This window comes from Strix uralensis, chromosome Z, assembly GCF_047716275.1.
Source record: "Strix uralensis isolate ZFMK-TIS-50842 chromosome Z, bStrUra1, whole genome shotgun sequence".
NCBI lineage: Eukaryota > Metazoa > Chordata > Aves > Strigiformes > Strigidae > Strix > Strix uralensis.
The window spans coordinates 38,071,639-38,098,450 of record NC_134012.1 but is presented as its reverse complement, the minus strand read 5'-3'; the positions used below and the strand labels follow the sequence as shown (position 1 = coordinate 38,098,450).

The following is a 26,812-nucleotide window of genomic DNA, read 5'->3' as shown; positions in this document are numbered from 1 at the left end:
TGGTCCCTGAGACCAAATATTAAGTAGAATGAGCTTTTAGGTGGAGATGAGCAGACACTGGCTTCAGAACTGCACCACAGCCCCAAAGCAGCATGCTAATGAGGGCACAGGCAAAAGATGCAGCAAGTGTCTGGTGCGTGAGTTGGGGGCCTTTTCTTCTAGAGCTTTCTCTCTCCCAGATTTCCTGGAGAGTGCTCGAATCTGTAAGGATCCAGCTTGCAACCTCCTGATCCTGAGTACCTTCTGAAACGGTTACATACCAGTGTCGGCCAAAGACACCCACGCTCTGGGAGGCTGCAGGCACATGGTGTTCCGATGGTCCCGAATCAAACGCCTGACATGAGTTGTGTTGTGAACAGCCTGTCCTGCTCCTTTTGGTCTCAGAAGAGAGTCACTGGTTTCCCAGTTTGCTGAATGGGAGAGGGTGATGCAGCTGCAGGGAAAGTGGTTCAGTTGGCTGGTAATTCGTGGTGAGTTGCTTGGTCATGGAGGTCTTGGTGTAGGAGCTGAGGTCAAGAATGCAGCAAAGACCAGCGCTCTGACTTGGTGCACCTGAGTTGCTTCAGCTTCTTCTCCAGGAAAACAGGGCTCAAAAGGCTACTCTTTACTTCTCTCTTGTGAAACGTGAGGGTTTAAGAGGAGCTTCCACCAAAGCTTGTCAAGGTTATTTAAGCAGGCTTCTAGGATGCTATTTAAGGAGGCTTCTTCTTTTCCCTGTGGAAACACGTAGGCAGGAACTTGTAAATCACTGCACAGTTTTCCTCTGGGATCTCCAGATCTAGTTGTTGCCACCAAAATAAATACTCAGTGAAGTCCAGCATCTTTTTGCAATGTACTCTCCAACTCTTCTATTGAGTGATACAGCACATGTCGAATCCTGCTTGATATGGATTTTAAGAGTTTCTGAACTTCAGCAATTAAATATTTCAGTCCTGATTTGCAATAAAGAAATGGGAAGCATTGCAAACGTTTTATTTCAAACTACACAAAAAAATATTCTGAACAACTGGATTGGATGTGTACAGGGATGGAAAGCTGGTATGATTTCCTTTGTCAGCTGATGACATCTGCCATCTCTTCCATTTCATTGTGAACTTTTGAAAGCCACTTTGACATTTCAAACAGATGATTTAAATCTTTGACTATAAGTAGCATTTTATTCTAATTAAGTTGCCCTGACTTTCATTCAGATTTCTTTTTAAATACTCTTAAAAGAGTATTTAAAAACACATGCTTGCATGTGAGAGGAGGAGGAGGATGATTAGTGGCGTAGAAGGGAGTGAGAGATCTGTGTAAGCTTAGATCCATCAGGTGACCTCTGTATCCTTTATTCTCTATCTAAACAATTTAAACTTGTGTTCTGGCCTGAGCATGTTCAGGCTCTTGCCCATTCACAAGTCAGCTGCAGATGCCACCATTTCCTAGTCCATCGTGCTGCTCATATCATGTTTCCTTGCAGCTTTTCTCTGGATTTCCTTCTCTGTGGCACCAAGCATAACCTGTTTGCCTTCACCTTCAGTGCATTTTTCAGCCCATCTCCAATCCTAACCTTTCCCCTCAGTACTGAGAGCTCAGCTCTTGCATCTGGTCACTTCATGATGATGTTCCCTGCCTGTTACTCATTTATCTAAAGGCTTTGATGTTTTCTGTTGTGCATTTCCCTCCAGGGAAGAGCTCTTAAGTGAAGCCATGGGGCCAATTCAGCATCCTTCTGCTGTTCCCTGTTTGGAGCTCTCCCTTGCCATGGTTTCTACCAGAAGCATGGCTGCATTTTGACCACTTTTTCATGAAGGGAGAAAACCACCAAAGCACTCCCTGTTATGCAGTCTGGCTTTGTGCCTCTCCTCCCTCTGCATGTCCATACCCAGCTCTTAACTGCATAGCATGGTAATAAATAATAATAATAGTATAAATAGAGAAAGTCTCTTCCTGTTGTCTCATTGTTAAGGCAGGATAATGAGTTTCTGCTCCATGACATTCACAGAGATAAATGTCATTCCAGTACATTCGAGTTGAAAATGGTGTCTGGAAGCAGATCTCAGTGCAGCACTGCCTTTTCCTGACATTGCTGACGTTGTGCTATGCCATGCTATGGGGCTAGAGGGGATCAGTCCGAGATAAGATCCATTTAGGAATGTCCCCAGCAAGCTCTGAAAGCTCAGGAAATGATCCTGCGAGGCACAGTGCCTCAAGCCCCCTTGCATCCCTCCCTGTAATACCCATACGCTACGTGGAGGCGTGAGATTGGCCAGTTACCATAGGACGTGCAAAGACCATCCAAGGACATGAAAATAGAGCCTAGGTGCAGTGAAAGAGGGAAATACAGAGCTTGCGAGATGCTGACTCCACACAGGATTTCTCAGCACGGAGATGGAGTCTTGGATGCTTTGACTGTAGCAGACTGGGTTTACTGGAATGGCTATACTGCTTGACTTTGGCTGTTATACCATTACTAAAAAATAATATATGTGAAGATTAAACGACCTTTGTTTTTTTACCTGCAATAGATCTTAGTGGACAGAAGAGGCAATTCAATCTCCGGTAATGTTACTGTCTTCCTTGGGTTTGGAGGTAGCTTGTAATGAAATCAATTCTCCCAAACTCAAATGATTTTATAGTGCACCAATAGACCAAAGAAAGGTTGGCTGCAGAAGATAAAGATGCCACGGCACTTGAAGCGTATTGCAGCCTCCTTGCACACTGCATGTGCCAAAGGTGTGGTTGCAGGAGAACAGGCGGCATGGTGGTTTGAGGGCCTGGGCCACAGAACTGCCAGCTTTGTTCACTTGTCAGTTGTGTTTCTCAATTCTGTCAGGAGCATTTGGCCTTTGGTATCATCATGGGATGCCCAGCTGTCAAGATGGTGAAAGTAAGCAAGATGTAAATGCCAAAATATATCATTATGAAATTGCTTACAAATCTAGTGTTGCTTTCTTTCTGAAGGGCAATAACAAGCCAGATCTCGGCAAGTGCTGATGTGCAGGTCTCTCCTAAATTGGTGTGGCTAGATAAGTTTATACAAGCTGGGGACTGCAAGGTGCCATTGGGAGATCTGGACTTGTGAAAGTTTAGATGTCGTACAACAAAGCAAACCTACAAACGGACATAGTTAAAAAGCATGTCAGAAGAAAATGAGCTATTAAAAAACCTCCAAACCTTATCTTTTGTATCTTTCAGGAGCAGTAGTGATTCATTAGAAGGGTAGGTCTAACAGGATGACAATTATCCTAAAGAACAGGTCACACTTAATGGATAAAAAGCCAACGTCTAAATCACTAGCGTCATCTCTCAGCAGTGGTTTTCATTTGGCTATGACAATGTGTCAGGGGTGTCTCCTTGGCATCTCTTCTTATCTGTAGGCTACAGGCAACAGCTTAGTGACGGTGACTGAAATTCAGGGGAGTTAAATTTAACCATGGAGCTTTCATCCTTGGGTCTTGGAGAACCAGGTCCATGTGAGGAATAACGAGCTCCTGCTACAGCAGTAAGAGAGTTGTCTTGTGGGTACAGCATGGGGTGGGATGTAGGACATGCAGTGTCTGATTTGTGCTCCGTTTCTCAGTCCTGAGAACTGAGTCCTGAACTTGGTTGGATCCTCTTCTTCTGACAATTTGAAAAGATGAAGATATCTTCAGGAGTGTTATTCCCATCCTATCCCATCCATCTGAGGGCAGGAGTATGTAGCCATGGGGAAGGAGTAGGAAGGTGATGGGATGGGAGGTAGTGCTGAAGTGTTGCCCGGGATCCCCCTTAACTAGCAGCTTTTCTGTTCTGGCAACATTTCGGAAAAAAAAAAAAAAAAAAAAAGGAAACAAACAAAATCTCTGCCTTTCCCACACCAGGCAATGGTCCCACCCAAGCCCTGGCAGAGACCTGCAGCAGTCCTGCCATAACCATCAGTGCGGATTCAGGACCGTGTAGAACAGGCTAGTTCTGAGGCTGGTGGTGCCTTGTCTTTCCTCCTCTCTCTCCAGAGTCTCAGGTCCAGCACACAAACATTGCAGGCCCCGTGCTTCGGTGGCAATGTTCTCGCTGGTTGTAATGGGAACAGGTCAGGCCCCTAATTGCAGCGATATCTCCTTAATGAGCAGAAACTCCAGCAATTTCATCAGCTGTCACTACTTACATGAGCGAAGTTCAGCTTGCGCATGGCTCCAGTTGTTCTCAATATTTTTGTGTGTGTTGCATTCTCTAATCATGGTAAAACTCTCCAGAACATGTTTTTAAGGTGACAAATTGACCACCAGCAAAGCACTAAACCAAATAACTTTTGTTTTCTAAGTGGGGCTGTAGAAGAGCCATGAACCCCAGCTGCAGAAGCATGTTTCACTTGACTTGTCCCTTTGCATTAAAGCACTGAGTTTTGTGTCTGTCAGCCAAGAGCCATTTACCTGGTGACAAATAACAATTGCTCATATTAAATTCAAAGTACCCCAACACATTTTCATAATTATTTTCAATGCATTGCACAGAATTTGCCTGGTGGGCCAAGCAAACAGTTATTGAGCTTGGATTACAACCCAGAGTCCCAGATTGCAGTGCTTGTGAATACACAGAAAACCTCCTGTTAAACTCGCCTTGATGTGCTCCTGGTAATGGCACTTCATGTAGCCAGGGGTTTAATGGTTCAGGATGTAAATGGGATCCCCCTTCCGTGTCTTGTTTCCGTGTCATTGTATTGCTCTAATCTGCGTTTGCACTTATTCAGCTTTTTCTGATTGTTCCTTTTCTTAGAGCAGCTTTCGTTGTAATGCCGATAAAACATGCCCTTTCTTAGGCTAAACTAGGATGTTTTCAAGGTAAAAAAGTGAATTCTGCAAATTAAACCATAATTATTCTCTGGTCTTCCAGAAGGACACTTATTCTCCCTGTCTGATTCCTAGGCTGCAGTCTCACTGGGACAAGTAATGCCCTGACATTTGCATCTCTTGAGGTGGAGTTTATAGGTGGCAGGAAAAGACAGATTCCTGAGGAAGTCAGTGTCAAGTTGTGCAGGCAGATAGCTCTCACCATCTCTGTGCTCCTCAAAACCCATCCTCTGTCTGTATTGCTAGTGGTCGGACTCCTGAGCCTCCCTGCAGAGAAGGGGATGCAGAGTATGGGGGAGATGAGGTCGTTTGACACCACAGGATGTTCGGAGAGCTGGATCTCTTCAGAAGTGAGAGTCAGTAGAGCCATTTCTGATCCTCTATGTTCTGGGTTTTTTTACTGACTGTGGCTTGTTTGCTTTTTGCTTGCACAAGTGAGCTGAAGTGGAGTAGACTGCAAAAGGAGTGTAGTCCCCGAATCGCCCACAGTAGCCCTGATGTGTCTCTTTCTCTGCGTTGCAGCCCCTTCTCTGTCAAGCCGTCCATTGGAACTCTTGGGATTGGCGATGCCATGCAAGTAACAGTGGAGTTTCACCCGCTGAAGACTGGGGATCATTCCAGTTCCCTGGTAGTTCACTATGACACAGGTAAGTGCTGGGCACTGCGTGGTGCACGCTCTCTGTATCCTTCAGAACAGAGCCCTTTCTAAGCAGAATAATGTTAAACTTCCTTTGCAAACTACTTCTGAAAGCTTTTCTTTCAAAACCTCTGCACGTTTCAGTGCTTAGAAGGGAGCAGATAAGGGACAAAGGCTGAGTCTGTTCTGTGTGTCCTGTGTGGCTGTGTGCTGGTCCATCCCTGGTGTCAGCATGGTGTTCTCCACCCAGCACGCCCCCATGACAGTCATCTATCATCATTTCCCATTGCTGCAGCCACCTTAATTCCCTCTCCAGGTGTGCCTCCCCTGTCCTTTACCTCAGGGAAAAAGTGAGAAATAGTTGGTCTTTAGGGGGTTGTTAAAGTGGATCCCCTCAAGCAGGAATGAGATTTTTGGCAGGCTGTTTTGCTGGGAGTTGCTGAGTGGAGGAAGGAGGAACCTTGATTCTCCATTGCAGTGTGCACATGCAGGTGTGAAGTTTTATTCCTAGACAATGCTCTGTTTGAAGTGTAACGTGGGGAATGCATGTCTCTGTCGGACTCTCTCTAAATGCCCCCGTCTCTTACACACCTCTGTCCCCTGTACTGCTTCTCCGTTGTCTTGCCACAGACCCTTTTTTTATGTTGCCCTCTACTCACCTACATCCCACACTTCACAGCATCAGGACTGAAGCAGCCAGGACTTGAGGGCTCTTGGGGTTTGGCAGGGAGTGCTCACTGCCTCCCAAGATAGGTATAAAATTTATACTAGGGTCTACTAGAGAAGCCAAGCTCAGGCCACAGAAATGCTGTCAGCTTTGTAAGTCACTTTAAGATTAAGTGGGAAAAACTCAAGAAAAGGTGTGATGTTAAAATGCCTCTGTCTGCCTTGGTTCAGCAGAGGTATCTTGTGATGCCAGTCGAGACACTTCCTCAGTTGCCTGAATGCATTTGGTGTGCCTTTTCTCTTGCCTGAAAGAGAGGTTTGTTTTGTCCCTATTCCTGAACTTTGGTCCTGGGAAGTGTGATGTCCTCACCTAGGTGCTGCTGTGATGCTTTAGCCCAGCAACGAGCATTTTATTGTCTTGAGTTTGTAGAAGTTCTAGAAATGCTCCTGTATCTTCCAAATGCTCTTTGTAGGCTTCTGAGTTATCACAGCTTTGTTTAATATTTTTCAGTCAATGACACATTCACAGAGAATGGTTTATGCTCACTCAGAAAAGCTCATTGGTTTGGGTAACACTGTCTTGACAGAACTACTGAAATTTCAGATAGAGAAGGACAAAAGGTGCCTCATTTGTATGCATATAGGGAACCTATAGGATAAACTTCAGAGGGATAGATCTTCTGAGTTAGATCAGGGCTAACTACCCTAGAGGTTAGGGCTGTGGGGTTTATACCATGTGAAATGAAAGGTCCAAGTGAAGAATCCAGGGCCAGGATCTTCACAGCTTGCTTTGAAAACCTGAGTCTTGTTCTTACTGAAACACCTGATTCCTCCATGGTTAATCTTTGAAAAAGTGATTTTCATGGATAGGCCACAGGGACCAAACTATCTGCTGGCTCTGGAATAGGCAACCTCCCCGGAACATGGTGCAGCCACCTGGGAGATGAAGCCAGGATTCGTTCCTGCCTGTCAGTACAGCACTGCAGTTATTTTTCAATAAACCACAGACTGAGAAGGAGAGCAAGGAATAATTAAGGGATTATCTCTCAAGCTTTGAAGCATACAAATAAGTAAAAGGCTGCTGAGATTAATTGCTGAAGTGAAACCAAAACATTTAATCAGTCTTAAAAGCTGCTTGTTGCAGGTGTAGTGCAGAGCAGCAGACAATGTTACCCAACCTGGCGGGGCGAGCCCTGGCTGATTTGTCCTGTGCTAAGTCAGACTCCCTGTGACTCACATACAAAAGCAGCTGGGTTGCTCTTTCAGAGCCACCAACAGACTGTTTCTTAGGAAACAGAGGCACTAAGAGCAAAATATCAGTGTAGGGTGTTGGGAGGCATTTTCCTTGCTTTACTGTGTGTCTGTATTGACTTGCTCACAAGTGGCAGTAATTCTCAGTGAATCACACTGTTGTTAGTGTGACTGACGCAGGATCAGGTGCATGGTGCGTGGGTTTAGTTTTTGCTGAACTTGAGTCAAATCTGTCCCTAGCATTGCTTAAGCAAACATGGAGCTCTTCCCTTTGCCTGCTATTTGGTTGATTAGAATTGTGTGTCCTTTAGACTGTCCTGGTTAGGAGTACAGGTGTTGTCCCCTAGATAGACTGTCTATGTGGTGGTAGTTGTGTTGCTACAAACTTTACAGGTGAGTGTGAAGAAAATGTCTTTGCTGCTAAGAGCATAATGATTTACAATGAAAATTTGACCTTCACTGCTTTATATGTCCAAACTCCTCCATTTCCCCCATGTACATGGGTCTGGTGTGAAAAATCCCAGCTCATACTCCAGCTGGGAATGTAAACATGTCGGGATGCTGAATCCCTCTCTTCGGCTAAAATTGGTGCTGGGTTTGGCTGAACCGGCTTACTTTGGTAAATGAGGCCACCCATGCAAGGGCTTGGCGCTGTGTTAGTGGTCACTGAACACATGCAGGAAACTCATGAAATCCCAGCCCTGGTTGTTTACTGCTGTTTGAGGTTGAATAAGTAACTGTAGCATGGACGTGCCAGCACATCTGAACATCTCAGCTACCCACAAGGATAAAGCATCCGAGAAAAGCACTGCCTTGCTGTGATAGTCATCTGTGGTTTTGTGTAGGCTTTGGAGAAAACAACCACCTTTGCAGAGCTCTGTTCTCTTTCCTTTAAGAACCCCCTTTCAACCAAGGGTCTTGTCATCTGTCTTGCAAGGCTGGCATTGCAATCAGTGGCTTCCAGGAACTTGTTTGAAAATGAAATGAAAATCCTATTGATGTAGTCTCTAGATCAAGCCTTTTCCTTTCTCTTTTTTCTCCTTTGTAAATCCACTGAGGCATGTGGACAGGCAGCAGGGTTTAACTGAGGTTTAGCCCTTGTTGTGCTGCATTTTCCATTCCTGAGATCACTCAAACAAGTTGCTGAGTGTTCTCAATTTGCACTGACTTCAGCCAGAATGGAGGAGGCTCAGTACTTGTCTGAGCAAACTCCCTACCTCGTTGCATACTTGAGTCGTCCCTGTATTGTGCAGGATACCAGGGTGGGAATACCGAAACCATTTTCTGGTTTTAATCTTAGTCTTGTGCCAGTGTTTACAGGGACTCTGACGTTGCCGTGAGCAGCGTTAAGTTACTGTTGAGCTAAATTCATGGCAACAGACCTTGAGCTTCTGGCGGCCACCGCTGTGTGCCACTGCCACTCCAGCCTGCAGTTGTTCATCTTCATGCACTTCTCCATTCCTTCCACACCAGGCAGATTTATAGTAGCTGCTTACAAGTGCTAAGAGGTGGGGAAATCTTCCACTTCCTAAGCAGCAGGCCCTTTTGAATCCAAAGCTTCACTGTAGTGCACTAACCGATGTAATTCTTGTTTATTTGTGTTTAGTGCTGGCAGATGGTTAGAAACTTACAGTATTCTTACATTATTACAGTTTTTAAAGAACATCTTGTTTCCCGTGTTATCCTAAAGTGTAAACCAGAATGCCGTACAAGAGGCTTCTCTAGATTTTCCTTGGTCTATCAGGCATTTAAAACCTTTGCAAAGGGATTTTTCTTTCTGCCTGTCATAGGTGGTGAGTGCACGTTGTGCTTTTTTTCCTTCGCTTGTGAGAATTCCCAGCAGTGTGGATGGTTTCTGTCAAACTTGTATGTTCTTGTACATCTGCTTCAAAGTGAGTGGAGGAAGTCGTATATTGTAGGCAAAAGAAGTGCAAATAGGAGTTTGTGCAATTATATGTTGTCTTTGCATCTTAATAGTAGCAGCACTGCAACAGACCGAGGATTGGTAACTAATACTTTATACAACTGATTGGTTATATGCTTTTATAGTTCAAATCACTTAGATTGATGGGTGAGTCTAGTTGGTCTCCAAAGTGTTCGTTTCTGTCAAAACAGCTAATAGGTAACAACTGTTTCCTGTCTTTGTTCCCCTCTTCTAGAACTGCTTGTAATAATGAATTTTTCTTATACTGTTTTTGATAAGGTCGTTCTGCTCCTTGCAGAGTATGGCCCCTCTCCAGGGCCTTGTGTTTCAAGAGAGATGATCTGTCACTTTGAGGGTAGATGAAGGGGAGTTAAATTTGTGCTTCATTTGCTTGAGGTTTCTTTGCACAGCTTTGTAGCTCCACAACTCCATAACACCTCTCCGAACAAAAAGCCTGCTCCAGCAACCCATGGAGTTGACTGCGTGAGCACAGACTGGGATATATGTACTAGGAGGGTCACTTGGAAGTTAAAAATCTCCTTCTGGCTGTTTTGTTCATCCTCAGGCATGCACGGAAACAGACTTCTGTGTGACGCTGCATACCCCATTTTTAGCACATGAAAGATTTCTGGAAGAATGTGGTTTTCATCTCTTTGCAGGTCATCCTTGACCTCAGCTTGTCTACTCTATCATCAGTGGAAATCACTGACATGTTCTGAAGTGTCATTACCGGTGGATGTGTTTCAGGGCAGAACTGACCATTCATTAGCCTCCTTTCCTTGTGGATCGATCAGCATCTGCTGAGAAGTAGAAGAGCAGCTTGAAGGGTGACTGATTTATTACGTGGTCTATTGGGCATGTCTTTGCCAGGCAATCAGAATGAAAGTTCCTGCACTCTTTTCCCCATGGCCAAAAGCAATGTTTCAGCCAGTCAGGTACCCCATCGTATCGTTACTGTAGTAGCAATAATGGTTAAAAATAGCCCGTGGCATCCTGGGTATGCGGCAGTGGTCTTTCATCATCCGACGGTTTCATCGTCCTTTTCAATACATTCTGCGAAGCTCCTTCATGCTGGGCAGGACGAAGCCTCCGTGCTGGCTCCCAGATATTCCTGTGCCAGAGTATTTCATCCTGGAAGGAGGCAAACAGTTCTTCCTAAGCACAGTGCAGAGGGGGTGATGGGGAATGCTGTGGGTGCTCGGTCACAGAAGGAGTCACAGCGAGAGCCTGACTGCAGAGGAGATAACTTAACGTGCAGGAGAGCTGTCTGAAGAGCCTGCAGCCTGTCCTGTGGAGCACTGCTGGCTGGTCACTGCTTTCCACCTCCCTTTTCATCCCCATCTGTTGTCTTACGGCTCCTTGCAGGGCCTCTGGGGTAGAGACCCTCTTCTTGCACTGTGCTGCGTGGGCTCAGTGGGTGTTTTGCCGAGGCCGGGGCCACACTGGGGACTCTGACTGTTACAGCAATAACTGTGGCCACAGTAATGACGAGGATGCTCTGAGCTTTGTTGTAGCCTGGGAATGGTTCTTTAGAAACACCTGTGTTAGCAGCAGCAGTTATTTAGTGGTGAGGTTTATAAACGAGGTCTGGAGTAAATAACGTGATGGTTTAATGATGTCTGAAGGCAGCTCCTGAACACCACCTCGGAGAAGCACTTACAAATGACTGTCGCTGCTCTGCATTTTGCTCTAGGGCTGGAAATACAAGCGTGGGGACGGACAGACAGCCTTTCTCAGGCCGGCGGAGACTCAGTGCATCTTGTAAGTGAAGCCATTAGCTTCCCAACAGCGAAACAACTCAGAGCAGTGCTCCTGACTCTGATCTAGTGGTAGCTCTGTGGGAGACGCAGCAAAAACCACATGGTGGGGGGGCTGGATCAGGCTGTAGGTGACTTCTCCAGCTTTCCAGAGGTCGCTTAGCCTGGTGAAGTGACTCGCTTCTTCGGCGGTGAAGTGGTAACAGAGACCTCTGCATGCTGTTTGAAAAACAAGGATATGCCGGCAGTGGAGGCAGCTGGGTATGATAGTAGCAGGAGCAAAAGAATTACTTATCATAGGTCGATATGGGGGTACAGTAACATCCTTTTGAGTGAAGAGCTCTGCTTTCATTGCTTGCTTGTATTTTCAGTGAAAAAGCAGCAGGACCTGTCTCTCTCCAGCTGCATTCATAGAAGAGATGAGCGCAAGGCACTGTCTTCTGACAAACTGGGCAAACGAAATTACACTTGCTTTCCATGCTACCTAAATATTCCAAATTTGACTGTCATTCACTCCTAAAAAGATTTAAAATCCAAATTCAGCAGAGAGGGAGACACAGGGATAGAGGAAGAATATGTCTTGGTGAAGACAAAATGCATCAGGGTGCTGTTTTGTTTCTGTTCAGTCTAATCAATCTGGCTACCAGCTTCCTAATGTTTAGAGCAGTAATCAATGAAGGAAAGTACCAGCTGTTGAATACTAGGAAAGCGTTCTTCATAAAACCTGAAATTTGTTTTGAAATCTTGTTCAAGGGTTTGCTCATCCATTCATTGATCTATACTTTCAGGCTAAACAAAATCTGTCTTTCTGTTTAAGAACAGTTTGTACTGCTCTGAAAATTATTCCCCCTTGCACCAGGATGATCATGCAGTATTAGAAGAATTCAGAAAGATGTTTTAGCTGTTCTGTAAATTCTCTCTTTGTCTGTTTCCCTGCACAACAGGAGCCCCACAGAGGATGACCCAATGCTATATTTCTCACTTCAAGATAGTGAAAAGTTATCATGGTGTGCTCAGATACCTGTGTCCGTAGTCACGCAGATGGATGCTGGGATAAAACACAGTGGTGTTTCTGCTGTGTCAAAGAGCATTGCTCAGGAGTGCACAACCCAAAGCATCTGCTCTACTGCTCTATAAAAAGTCTAGCTTTTAATTTCAAGTTCAGGCATTGCTTTGTTCAGGTTGCAGAGAAAAAGCTGTGTCCTGCCACCTGTAGGAAATGTATCAAAAGCATGTAAGAATGAGAGAGTTGACAGCCTGTAATAAGATCATGTTGTGTAAATAACGATAGGGCAGATACATCTAGATTCAGTAAATGCGCTTTCATGGCAGCCAAGCATCCCAAACCACACGCCATGGACATTACCCTGTCAAGTGAAATACCTAGTGCTATGTCGCTGTTACAGTACAGAGGGTTTTTTTTAAAAAAACTTATATATTAAAGAGCCAAGAGTCTTAAATGAAATGTCACATCTAATTTGAGACCCAAGACATGAAGCCTGCAGCCGCCCGTAGCCGACCCTGGCAGGTCCGCTCTCTGTGTCAGCTCATTGGCCTGGCAGACAGATCCGTGGCTCCTCCTGACTCGCTGGCAGCTGTGCACGCTCTTCTGGACCCAGAGATTTGTGGGTTTATGTATTCAGAACGATGCCGAATGCTCTCTGTGGTAGAAGGTGCTCCAGCAAACCGTCCAGCCTTCAGAAGAGTCCTCGGTGCCTGCAGCCAGGACCGCAAGGGTGGCTGCGTCCCCAGCTCCTCCCTGGGAGAGCAGCAGTAGGGGATGTTTAGCAAATTGTGTAGAAACAGGCAGTGCATATGCTTTCTCCCTCGTGGGCTCTAGAGTTAGCATTTTTCTGTGCTGGAGGCTTTATTCTCATCACTGCTTAATAGCTTCTGATGGCTTTATCTTCAAAGAATTTGTCCAGTTGCTCTCTGGATTTACAGCTGTTAGCCTCTACAGCCTCCTGTGGCAGTGTGTTCCAAAGGAAGGAATACTCCCTGGAAAAGTGCTACCACTTTTGTGTAATTTCTGACTAATAACATTATTTCAGGCCCTCAGGTTCCTGTTTTATGACAAATAGTGACCAGTTTTTCCTTATTCATGTTTCCCAGGCCATTCATGCTTTTACAAGTCTCTCCCATCTATCTCCCATATGATTTCTAGGATGAGGAGTCCTATTCAATCTTCTTATAAAAGCTGCTTCATACTTTTAATTGTTCCTTCTGCCCTTCTCTATTTAGCTTCAAATGATTCAGCTTGTTTTTTGAGATCAGAGCTATACCCAGTATTTCAAGACGCATGTGGCCATGAGTTTAGACAGTGAGACGATGATAGTTTTCGTGGTGTTTATTTTGCAGTAGTTTGTCATCTTGATCGTTATAGAGTGCTGGCTCGTGTTTCCATAAACCTGAGCTCGAAGCACTGTGCATGTCTCCCATTTCTTGGCTCCTGGCTCCTTTGTTTGCCAATATATGCCAAGGATTCAGTGGAGGGAGAGGCAATGCTTATAAAGCATACCCACCTCTGTAACCCTCCTGAACATCAGTTATTTTTGTATGCCAAGTTGTTCATTATAGAAAGCAGATTGCCCAGTCATTGTAAACATTGCTGCTGTCCTCGCAACGTAACTCATCTCTGGCCACAAATCCCTACCACTCCAGACTCCCTTAAGAGCAGAGAAATTGAGGCTATACAGGCATGAAGACTGAATTCTCTGTGTGTGGAGATGAGTGAATGACTCTAGAGATCTACTGTTTTAAGGGTGAGTCTTGCTTCATTCCCCAGTGCCCCCCCAAAAGAGGGGGCTCCTTTTTTTTTTTTTTTTTTTCCCTGGAATCAATGTGATTCTGCCGTGTTGTGTCTGGCTTAGGATTTCAGGAGTCCACCCAGCGCACATCCAGCTCTCTCCCTGTGTTGTTGCACGGTAGCTGTTTAAAGGCAGGTCCGTTCTCTGGCTGCCTTGCTGTGACCTGTGCAGTGAGGAGGAGGCTCTGCCTTTGCAGATGGATGCTCTCCAGGCTATGGCACTTGTCTATTGGGGCTGGCTCTGAGGCTTTAAGCACCACTCCACCGAAATGCCGTTTCTAGAGAGCATGTCTGATGTTTGCTGTTTGCAAGTTTGGGGAACACTTGCCTGCAAGAGGAAGAGTGGGCTTGGTACTGAAGTTTGAGCTCATTTGACTCCCAGGAGTTACTTGGCTGGGAAGAAGGAAGGTTTGAAAGCTCTGGAAATGAGGGAGCCTTTGGTGGGAGTCTGTTCGGGAGGGTGACGTGCTGGCAGGTACTCCAGCAAGGCTCCAGTCGTTAGTCAGTTGATGTGCACAGCCCGGGACACTCTCCTCTTCAGCTGGGTCTGAGGTGGAAAGCAAAGATGCCCTCGCTCTGGTCATTGAATGGCTTGGGAAGACGCAGCGTAGACTTGCAGACTCAGGCATAAGCAACAGGGTCCCAGCTGAGGAAATGGGCTTGCAGGACTGTAATGGGCAGGTTGGGGTGGGCCGTGCCCCACCAGTCTCGTTTTGACATGTCTTCAAAACCCACAGCAAGTGAGGGCACTGCTTCTGCAACACAGTGAAGCTCTCTTCTGTGTCCCATCCTGCCTTGGGCTGTCAGTTGTTCCTCCGAACCTCCATTTCCTGCCCGCGTGCCCCCAGGCATCTTTGCTTGTCAGCAACAAGGGATCAGGAGAGACACAACACTGGGCAAGCCCTGACTGAGGTGGGACTCCTCAGAGTCACCCGAATGACTTGGATGCAGAATTCCCTGTGACTTGAGTGGGATGGCAACCCAAAGGCCTCCTGAGCACATCTGAAAAATCTCACTGTAAATACTGTGACCTTGGGGATAAATCTCTACAAACACACCCAGAAATAAGGTGCTGACGGTGATGCCCAGGACATCCTCATTCTGTAGACGGGCATCTGTCAGGATGTGATAAATGTGCTGATCTGTGGAACTGCTAATACAGGTAAAAGCTGTAACAATTTCTTCTGTTACTGGTGGCTTGCTTTGTTCCTCGTACTTCGACCAGCGAGTGAGATGAGCAAAGACTCCCCTATGCTTTTTTCCGGGTGAAGATATTCACACAAGCCTTTATGGAGCAGCTGTAGATGTCAACATCGGGCTGGCCAGGAGCTCCCTGACAGTTGAGAAGACTTACCTCACGCTGTCAAACCACAGATCTGTGGTCATCCACAATCGGAGTGAAATCATAGTCCACTTCCAGTGGAAGGCTTTTGTTACTCAGGCAGAGGAAGATTATCAGAAGCTGAGGTTTGTTTGAAAGATTCATTTCAGTAAGATACACTGCCCAAGGGTAAAACTAACGTATGGCCTCAAGGGGTGTTGTTGCATTGAATGGTTTAGGACAAGTAAACCATCTACGGCATCAGGTTACGTGTCCCTGGGCTTTAGGGTAATGGAGCTCAGTGCCTCCCATTCCAGCTCCATCCATACTCCAGCTGAGGATGGTGTTTTGGGGAGGAAAGGCTGATTGCAATGACTGGATTTCCTCAGAGAGCAAATTTGCTTTGTGGGAGCACCAAACCACTGAGGTCCAGAGGCCCCTGGCTATGGAGGGTCCATGAGGCTGAGGAAAGTGTCAGCACTCGTTACCTGGGACTGCACTGAGTAGCAGCACTTAACATAGCTACAGGTAGCATAACTGATGATATTCACTGCAGCTTCTTCCACTCCAGCTTTGATAAGGTGGCAGGCTCCTTCTCCAGTAATGTGCAGGTAAAGTGCTTCGTTGGCCCAGCAAGTTGAGGCCATCCTGCTGTAGGATGTTGAATTGCCTTGCACTGTCCCGGTTTCCAGCACAACGAGGTATTTCTACCCTTCCTCAGAGACTGGGGAGAATTCGGAGGTGAAGGGTTCTGCAGGGAAGGTAGGGCAGCACAGGTAGGACAGAGCGCATTTGGGGTGCAGCAGCCTGTGTCCTCATGGTGCTGAGAGATGGGGCAGGTTCTTCAAAGGGTGTCTGTGGTGAAGCTTTGAAATTCCCCTTTCAGGCAGCAGAGAAACACTTATAGCGTGGGGGGATGAACTGGAAATGACACTTAAAAGTTTGGGTGATTAAGGGAATCCTTGTGGGACTTTTCAGACTTGCATGAATGTAGGTGTATAGGAGTTAGCTCATAGCTGATCAGGAAACTGCCTTAAACTGGAGCACTTTTTAAGGGCTTCTGAGCCAATAAAGATCAACATAATTAGGTCAAAAATGCCTTGAAGGCCAAAACTAGTTTTCCTCTGTTCTCTATTTTTAATTACACAGTGTGTGACTTCCATGCAAGCTCAGTGCGTTAAAAGAAAATCTCATTACCTTCTCTGGGCACTTGCCTGGACCATTCCTTTACCGCTCTCTTCTCGCCTGCCTGTCTCAGATTGGACCCTGAGTGATCCTCTTTCCCCTCAGAGGCAACCAGGTTTCCCCACAGTTCACTTCAACCTGATTCTTTTCCAATTACATTTGATCTCGTGCCAGATTATGTCCTAGAGTCTGATCAGGATGTTTTTTTCCTCCTACTTGCAATCTCAAGGATGGTCATAGCTCCAAGGCCACTGTCCTGCTGTCAGAGAAGCTTTTGAGATCTCAGAGCAGAGAGGGCTTTTTCCATGAGAGGAGGCAGTGCAGGACCCTGCTCTGGGCTGTGACCCCAAAAGACCTGGATCATTAGAAGGTCTATCCAGGGGTTTGCTCTGTCTCCCTCCTGCAGGACTTTCTGGGATGTAATGGTGGAATTATTGTCGTTGATGGAGGTTGAGTTGAGGGTTGCTCCTCGGTGGCTGGAAGCCCTCCTCATGTGCAGCGCTGTAGGTCAGCCATGGAGAAACATTTCCCACTGCACTCCAGGGGGAGCGAGCCAAAGCAAGTGGTTTTGGCGCTGGTGCCAGCCTTTGCCTGAGGCTCTGTCTGTGTACAGCTAGTAACGTCCATGACCGTATTTCCTTTTGAACTGTATTTGAATTTAGCTGAGTGATGATTGCTATCCTGTTTATACTATGTTGCCTCGATCTGCTATACGTGGAGCCTTCCACTCATCCCCCCAGAGTTGTCACCTGCTGGTTCTTCATGGCCAGGGACTGGAGCGTGCAGAGGGGACAGTGATATGCCAGCTAGGAAGCAACTGCTCTGTAGCTGTGCTCCCTTATCTCTTGGTTGTGATCTTTAAACACTAGAATAATTTCTGCTACAGCTACCAAGTAAGGGAGAGATTAACTGCGTCAAAGCCCTACAGAGGTGGCCAAAAAGAGGAAAAAGATAAGGTGGTTCAAGGCTACATGTAAGGGTTTGGATTCAGAGATGCTGGTCCAGACTTCTTTAGTGGGTGATGCTAGGCAACGCCCTTCCCCTCTCAGGGCCTCTATTTCCATGCATGTAAAGCCATTGGTTTCACCAAAGTGATGCAATGCCTGAATTCATTGGTTTGCTTTTACAGTGCTCTGGGATCCTCTGGTGGAAGGCGGTATAGGGCACAGAGAGCACATTTAGCTTGCTTATCCCTGCAGGTCCAAAGGGGAAGAAAAGAGTGATGCCAGTAGCCTGCAGCTGAAACCCAGCTGCGTCTCCCCTTGCCAGTGAAGCCCTGCAGTGGGTGCTCCTTCATCTTGATCTGCCTCCCCCAAGCAGCTCTGTGGTAGGAAAAGCCAGTTGGGGTTGTTGGTGGATTCTCCATCCGTTGTGGCAGAGACTTTGAGCCGGGAGGCTCTCGAGGGCTGCTGGCTTTCAGAAACCTCCACTGACCTTGTAAGCATGGAGTAAAACTACGTGCCGTGCCCGTGAACAGCAAGTGATAATCTGATCCGTGTGGGACCCCGCAGCTTGGGGTCAGCCCCTTGCTGAGCTGCTGCTGTTCCTCCCCGAGCGCTTTGCTGCCCCTGCGCTCACACGAGTCTCTGCAAATATGTTGCTCATTAAATTATCTGCTTGGTTTGTCTCTCCCCGTGGCTGCAGGCTGCAGAGGCAGAAAGAGGACGAGATGGATCATTGTCTGAGGGAGTGCAAGGTGGAGCCCGCTCTCCAAGAACGCCGTTCCTTTCTCTCCCGCCCCTTCCAGGACCAGCGGGCAAAGGCGCAAGGAGACTCCATGCTTTTCTCTGACGATGTGTTCACCCTTGAGCCTCTGGTAAGCGATAGCTCCCTTCCTTCTCCTCCCTGGCTGAGGTCACTTGGCAGGTCCCTGCATCAGCTGGCTTGATGTGCCGAGAGAAAACACCAGGTTTCTAGTGAGGCTGTGAGAGCTTGTTGCAAAAAGCATTTCTGTGGGCTCCTGACAGAGCGAGAGGCTGCCTAAAGCTGAGCTCTGCTGCAAGGGCTATAAATTAAGGGCACTTCATAAGTGTCCTTACACTGCTGAGAGCTATCGATAATTATGAGTAAGGACACAGTTTACACGTAGCGTATGGGGATTTACAAAGGATATCAGAGCACTCTCAGTTCACATATTGACCTGAGAAATGAAATGGTCCTCTGAAGGAGGCCAAATTCAACCCAAGTTTGATCACAGACATATCAATCTCTTCATATAACCTGGATGGATACCATGGCTGAATCTCCCTTCCAGTGTCATCTGTGAGCCTGGACACAAGGCTGGCAGGTTTAAACAGACTTTTTGAGTTTCATTGCACATAGGTACAGAAATTTTTTTGCTTTTTCTGTTTATGCAAGCAAAACGCCATATCCTTCAATCAGCCAGAGCCCTGGTTCTGAGTATTTGCATGGTCTGAGATGAAGAATGGCCACTGTCCGAGCAATGCAAAATCCCTTTTCATCTTGGAGTAAATCCTAGGATAATCTCAACCTCTTCTTCCTTTTAAAATAGGTGAAACTATTTTTTTTTTTTTCAAGGAAGGGGATCATCTTCTCTTCTCAGTTACTCCTATATCACATATAAGTCTGAGAGCCACCAATGTTGACACAGCTGCAGTTTCACACCACTATAGCTGACAGCAGCATGATGTGACCAAGAGGTTGTGTCAGAGTGGTGGGAATATTGTAGAGCGTGGGAGCTGATCAGCTGAGCATTAAGAGCACGCTGCGGTGTGTCAGAGCTGGTTTTGGAGTGTGTCCCAGGGCTCCTGCTGCTTTTCAGTCGGACTGTGTCTCCACAACTAGCTTAGCCTGCTCTTGAGCTCCTGAAGTGCGTTAAGGTGAGGTCCAGAAGTCCGGCTGCCCACAGCGCCGAGTCCTGGTACTCCATGTAGTGACATACGGACATAAAGGGTAGCGTGGCCTCAACTCTCGAGTGGAAACCTTTCCTGAATGTCTGTGTTAATGTTACGCAGTTTTCTCTAGGACTGAATATAAGTGGGCTACTGCATGAGTCTCTCCCCTTCTGTATTGTCCAGCATTATCAACCTTTTGATTTCCATTAATTCCATTATTTATGGAACAATCAGGTTCACATTCAGTTTTGCTCATGCCTGTCTTTCCCCCTGGCATATGGGTGTCTTTACATCAAATGGTAGTAAGTATTTTCTCCTCTTTATCAAATGTAGAATCTAAAAATCCACTGCTGCTGGCTTCCACAACCTTCTCTCCAGTGACAGCCCTGTAACTTTTAGCTTGGGCAGACACCCTTCTTGCACTGCCATGTAAATCTGCTGGAGAGGCCCCCCAGAGATGGGACCTTGCTGCCTCAGACCTTCTGGCCAAAAGTGGCTGCTCTCTTCTTCCCACCTCTCAGCCGTGATGTGTGGGAGCTCCCCACAGAAATAATGAAATCCTTGTAACAGGTGACAGGAGGAAATAATTGCTTCCAGAGGTTAAGAAGCTGGTGGAGGGAGAGTAATCTTGGAAACGCTTTCTGGGTGGGATGGCTTTGCAGGGTTTGTGCAGAAGCTTTGTTGTGTCAGTGGACCATTAGCTGCCAGTATTTTCAGGTGCTGCAATCTGTAGAAGCTACAGCAGGTCACTTCAGTCTGTATAGGGTTAACTTGCTGATGAAAATAATAACAAAAAAGAGGAGGCATGATTTTGGAATTACCGTGTGACCGAGAACATTTTGAGCAGTTGTCCAAGCCTATGGGAAACAAGCTGATACACAGCTCTGACTTTCTGAGCACATCTCAAATTTGGTTTATTTTTGCATCTACACGTGTTATGTCAGCAGAGGCAGCTGTGATAGAGGCCCAGGTGGCTGCCAAAGGACAAAGTCCTTGCTGTTTGCTGCATCCTCCCCGCCACAGCTCGGCTGTAAGTCACATTGCAGACCTGTGGGAGCTGACTCCTTGGAAATGGCAACCAGAGGAGAGGGAGGACGAGGACTTGTTACTGTTACACTGACCTTGACAAGTCATCGCTGTCCTGTCCTTGCCTGGTAGTGACTCTTCAGTGTCACGTGTGAACTCTGAGCTGATGGAGGTGGTCTTCAAGATGTCCAGGTTGCGAAGGTGCTACTGTTGTTGATCCAGAGGTTGGGCCAGGAGGTAACAGTGTTGATTGTTGCTGCAAATCTGCACCTCAGCTGGGGAACCAAGCTGTTCCCCATCCAGATGAGAGGCTACTGCAGAGCACTTTGTTTTTTGGCAGAAGACACCATCTCCAGTGGGAGCCGTGGTCCATCCCACAGCTCCCTGTGGGTTCAGTTATTTATGGAAAGAGGCAGATGTTGGCTTTGGCACTGCCTTTCTCCTAAGTGCCCTGAGCTGACAGGATGCACTTTGAGTGTCATTTTAGTACTTCTGTTGCCAGCTCTGTCTTTTGTTTCTTTGACTGCTTTGAGCAGTGATTTCCTTCCACTGCCTTCCCCCTCTGCAAAGCAAAGCAGGTGATTTGGCCAGCAGTTGGTGGTGCCCGGCTTTTCAAGATCAGCTTTTTCTTACTCAGACTGGTGGAGATCTAGCAGATTCTCATTATTTAGGGGCTGAGGGAGAAATAGGATCTGCATGTATTTACGGTTGGGCTCTTGCAGAGAGACAGCTGTGAGTCACGGTGTGCCATCCCCTCCCGTATCACCTTGCTTATGCTGTAGCAAAACCAGGATACGACAGCTGGAGTGGTTGTGCTGTACCATCATACATCCACCATCTGTATTTTATGGCACCGGCCAGCTGCAGCCTGTCTGAGGCCAGAAGTGTTTCAGCCAGAAGTGTTGCAATACCATGTTCACAGCACTGCGTAGTTTTACATCTGTCCTGGTTACCATCCATGGTGGTTCTCCATGCTCTGACTCAACTGCCATCCTATAGAGAACACGTAGCCCAGGCAGACCGCTGGCTCCTGAGGTGCTACTGGAGTGTGAGCCAGTTTGGTTGCTTCGTTATAGCCCTAATTTAACAAAACACCTCTACCAGATGCCAGTAAAGGTAAGAGACTTAGAAAGTTTTTTTGCAGCTGCTTCCAAACTCCCATAAATTTTGTTGATAAGTGTTGCTTGTTCCCTGCTCTTCATTGATGCTCTAAATAAAGGCTACAGGACTGTGGTTGAAAACAAGAAATGTGACATTTGAAGACAAATGGTTTGCTGTCTCCTTCTGTTTCAGGAGGGAGATATCTGGCCAAATTCCTCAGCTGAAATTAATGTGATCTTTAGACCCCGAGAAGCCAGAGTCTATCAACAAACGGTCTACTGCGACATCTCAGGTACGGCTCCTTTCTCCTGCTTCTGTTGCCCACAGTGGAGGCACAAGTAGTCTTGCAGCCCACTCGGTTCTCGTGTAGTTGGTAGGAAGGGTCAGTGGTCAGCAGGGTGCTGGTACGTGCCCACTGTCCCTGCGGTTTCCAGGTGGTCTCCTGTCCAAGGCCAGCCCTCAGGATGTGTCGCTACAAGCCTGGATCACTGATCCCAGAACAACCAAGGCAGTGAAGGGATAGGTTTTCATGCCGTGGGTTTGCCAGCATTTGCTCTGCTGCCAGGTGCCTGTAGAGGCCAAAGAGCTACAGTGGCCAGGATTCAGGCACTTGAGGCTGCTCCAGTGGTTCAGAGCATCCTTCAGACAAAGATCCCACACTGTCATCTTAGCAGGCTTACGGAAGAAAATGAGCATCTTAGAGTTTAGCTATAAGCCTTGCAGTCTCAGTTCCTTTGCAGCAAGGGGTGTGTGTATTAGCAGTATGTTTATGGCTTCTCTGACCTCAGCAGTGAGGTTTTCCATAACTGTTCAGCGTGCTTCAGGTAAGGTGTCTTTACAAAGCTGAGCTCTCGGTATCATGGTGGGCATAGGTGAGTGCTTCTCTCTGGAGATCACAAAGCCCTGTCTTATTTAGGTGCCACTGCAGGAGGTGAGCCCTGGAGCCCCGGGCACGGAGCTGTGTGTCAGGCACGGGCAGTGGCTGAGACGCTCTGCCTGCTGGAGGCAGTCTCAGACGTGCATACTGCCGTTAGCAGGGAGCTTCGCCTTGCCTGGGCTCGTACTTCTCGGCTCCTGTTCTCTTGTCTCTGATTGCATCAGTATAGATGGCGTATTTTTATCTTCTGTTTTGTGAGCTTTGTGCCTTCACTGAATGGATTTCAGAGCTCATCTAAGCACATGGGAAGAAATTCAGAGATTGTGTTTTAAACTCAGCATCGCTTTTTCAGGGTGCAAACTGATGGCTCAATGAGAAACCAGCCCGAGGGGTTGGTTAGAAATTAGAAGCCAGCCCCAAGGCATATCTCTTGAGGGAAGGGAAGAGTCCTGTATCTCCTCCTGGAGCACCTAGAGCTGGTCCCATCCAGCCCCGAGTCAGGGAGTAGCACTGAGGCAGCCTGGACAGTCCAGGATAACAGAGGGAATTACTGTACTGAAGTGGAAATCTCTCCCTAGGCCGCAAGACCAGGCTGCCCCTGCGCATCAAAGGGGAAGGCACAGGGCCTCGGCTCCACTTCAGCTTTGAGCAGCTGGACATCGGGAAGGTTTTTGTTGGATTAGAGCACAGCTATGAGGTGATTCTGAGGGGCTGGGGGGGGATCCTGATGGCTCCCAGGGCAGCAGTGAGCCTGGTGGACCTGTGGGATTTCTGGCAACTCAGGTCATTGTGAGCAGGGAGTATTTGACATACTAGTCAAATCCGGGGGCTTTCCCAGAATCTGGATACTTCTGATGGGATCTGAAAGGTGCATATGTTGTTTGTGAAGCCTTAATCCCTGCTTTTTGGCAACCTTCCCTGGAGATCAGCTGGGAGGCTTCATGTGAAAAAATACCCCCTTGACACATGGAAGCAACACTGGGACAAAAAGATAAATATTCAGAGGCTTTTGTTTCAGCCCTGGATGCAATGCACCTTTGTACCCGGGCTGTTAAAAAGCAGCTGGAACAAATTTACTGTGTTTGAACTCCAGTCCAGTGCAGCCAGTTTTCGGTTAAGTGCGTGCTGCTGGTTCCTGAGAGTTGGAGGAAAGCTGTCCAGCCTCCTGGCTCAGAGCTGTGTCTTGCAACAGAACTGGGAGTGCTTTCCCTTGCTGACCAGTCTCTCGCCACTCTTCAGATTTGCTGCATCTCTATGAAGAGCAAAGCATTTCTGGAAATGAAGCAAAGGAATTTTCTACATATTTGCCTCCCCCTACCAATGGTGTCAAGTCTTCTGCAAAAAAAATAAGATAGGGCAACTGAAAGAGGTAGATCTGAGGCAATACTTTTAAAAGCTTGACTGTGGCAGGGAAGGACACATTAAGGTGTTTTCTTACCAAAATATTGTGCTCTCTATGCATTTTTAATGGTGATACTTTATTGATTATCGTTTTATTATTTTCATGACTTGAGAAAATGTGACTAAGTAGATGATACTGTTAGTGCTGTACTAAGCAGCTAGACTGGAGGTAAACCTCAGCTCAGCGTTGGATCCCTAAGTGCAATTTGTAACTGAGGTGTAAAAGACAAGAGAGGAGAGAGTAGTTTTCAGGTTACCCTTGCAGAGCTTGAATACGTGAATATTTTTAACAGCAGCTGCAAAATTAAAAAAATAAGGGACATCTCTCTGCTTCTGTCTCAATTTTTCTACCAGGTTTTACAAGGACAAAAGTTAGGGAAAAGAAATCCAAAGCAGATAGTTAAGTCCATGGAAATGGCAGGATTTCACCCTGCAGCAATCAGAACCTTTACCGCTTTGCTTCGGGTGGGTTTGTTGGTGACTGACAGCGTGCTGGTACTCGCAGCAGCTGTGGGCATTTCTCACCCAACATGAGAAGAGCTGACTCTCAACAAGTGCTACGGGATTGTGTCACTTGATCGAGGCAGTAGATCTCTCAAGTGTTCAACAAAATACGGCTTAGTTCTAAATTTGCAGTTTATTCTGATAACGGTAAAGTCTTAGATGGTGGCTGTGAATATTTAAGAAAGAGAAATTCTTTGGAATAGATAGAGCTGCTGTGCACCGCACGCTCATCCTTTCCTGACACGTCTGTTTGAGCAAAGACTAAGAAAGTATCCCATTAAAGGAAAAATAAGAAAACTAAATTACATACCGTAGCAGAGTTGGGGAGTGCTTCTGAAGTTGGTTGTAGTGCTGCCCTGAGGTGTCTTCTACATGCAGTAAACTTGTTGGCTGCAACATGTTCTGCCCTTGGCAGGATCGGACTCATCGGGAGCAGAATCAGTTGTGTGATGAATCACTAGTAATGCTGCAACTGCCCTTCCTTGTTCTTAGGGACAGGTCTGAATCGACTTGGTGATGCTGAGCAGCTCCTCTGCACTGCAAGTCGAAGTGGGCTGCTCTGCATCAGTGGAATAAACCCTGAGTGACTGTTTCTATGAAGCTGTCACTGCTTTGTACGAAAAACCCAAAGGCAGAACTTGTCCTGTTGCATTTTCTTTGGCTTCTGCCAAGCAGCAGCACACAGCATCTTCTGCTTTTTACAGACGTTAATTGCTTAATCAGAAGACAAATCAGCCTTCTGTAAGAAAGGAAGATTCCTTATGTATTTCCATTTTGCTTTCTTGCTGCTGCAGGTGGTCCTGTTTAACAAAGGAGCCATTGACACTGTCTTCAACTTGGTCCCTCCAGCTACAGCTCTGGGCTCCTGCTTCACCTTCCTCCCCCAGGAGGGCATCATTTTGCCGGACGGGCTGCAAGTCATCCGGATCTCCTTCAGTTCCGCCATCCTGGGGGAGTTCACAGAAGAATTCAGGTTCAGTGTGAATGGATCCCCTGAGCCTGTGACCTTGACTATCAGGTGAGGAGGGTTACAGGAGCTTGGTGGGAACATCTGTAGCTGTCTCTGGGTAATCATCTCCCACCTACCTCATTTTAGGATGAAACAGAGAAAAAAAGGTGTTGTCTAAGGTCTTAGTCTTGGCTCGGATCCTAGCATCCCCACACTAAGAGCCCCACTGATTTAAAGTGGGCAGAGGAACGATGAGGACAGGTGGTGGCTGTTAAAAAGAGAGATGTCATTATATAAAGCAGTTTGCTTTTCTTCCTGGTCTTATATATCTTCTCCTGAAGAGCAGAATGAGTTGTATTCACTACGGTGATCTCCAGTGGGGACTGAAAAAGGTCTGGCAGCCATGAACTGCACAGCACCTGCTGGGCTGCATTTTGCCCTCAGCTTCCCAATGTAAAGCTGAATCTGTTGAAGTTAACAGATTGACTCTGGATTTATGCTGTTGTAGTTGAGATTAAAAATTCGTCCCTTAATTTTAATACAGTGGTGAGTAGAGCATTAATGTAATCGTGCTTACATATGCCCTGGTAAGGGCAAGGTGTATTTAACAAAGCAGATTTGTCAGAAGACTTTTGTTGCTCCCAGCAACTGTGCTCTGTACATGGACCAGCAGAAGAGTTAGGGCAAAATCCTCCCTCTCCTGCTCGTGGAACAAGAACCGGAGGACAGCACACATGGACGATGGCTTTTGGGAGTGATGAAGTGTTTGATGCTCTTCTCTCCCACCAGGTCACCCTGTGTTCCAACACTGTGAAGAGCTACGAGCTGGCACTGGTGGTGGACGTGTGCGGTGTTGGCAAGGCGGTGTCAGCGCTGCTCCTCACAGCCAGGTATCAGCGCTTTCCTTGCAGCTCGTCGTCTCTCCTCGTGCATCCAGCACCACGCTGCCTTGCACGTGGTTTGCTGGCTCCATCTCCAAATGACAAGTGTTGCTTAATGAGCTAGTTCTGCCCAGCTAGATGTGAGATTGGCAGTGTTCTGAAAGCAGCACCTGTACTCCACGGACAGGCACGGCCCTGAGCCTTTTACTAAGGGGAACAGTAATTATATTCATTATTGGCCTGTTTTTTGGTGCTTGAGGTGTAATAAGTTTCCAAAGGGCCATCTTTCCTCCTTCCCGCAAGTGGTGGACTTGTGCTGGGTTGCAACCAAAATACAGCATTCATTTGGGCCGCAATGAGCAGCCTGCTGAGAGCTGGTGTCTGGGTCAGTTAACGAAGGTGCATGCGAATGGGAAAGGGGCTTATGGCAGGACTGGTGAGGGAAGGCTCAAAGCACGATTGTATGAAGGGGAAAATAGTCCTTGATGTGAAAGGTGAGCTCAGGTTTCTCTGCTTCCCTCTGGTTCTTTTGAGCACTAATGTTCTCAGACTTAAGCCAGAAGATCTTGCTGCAGCCAGATTCAATCCTGTTGTGCTGCAGTGGGTGTTGGTTTGATTACAAGAGGGATGAGTTCACTGTGCTGTTCCCTCTCCCAGGCAGAGTCATCCAGTCAGTGCCTGGGCTGCAGTTTTGTAAAACAAGTGCAAATGGGGACAGACAATGCATGGAGCCGTGGGGGTGCAGGAACTGGGAGAGGGTGATCCCCCACTGCCTAAGGCAGGGGGTGGCTTGTGCCCTCCATCGCTGGGGCAAAGGGCTGAGTTCTCAGGCAGGGCAACAGCGGTGTGGGAGAGGAGGGAGT

General features: G+C 47.0%; 1 pseudogene; it reads left to right on the top strand.

The window, feature by feature from the left end:
* The window catches only part of LOC141938238 (hydrocephalus-inducing protein homolog), an 84,183-nt pseudogene that overhangs the window by 49,793 nt on the left and 7,578 nt on the right, over window positions 1-26,812 (top strand).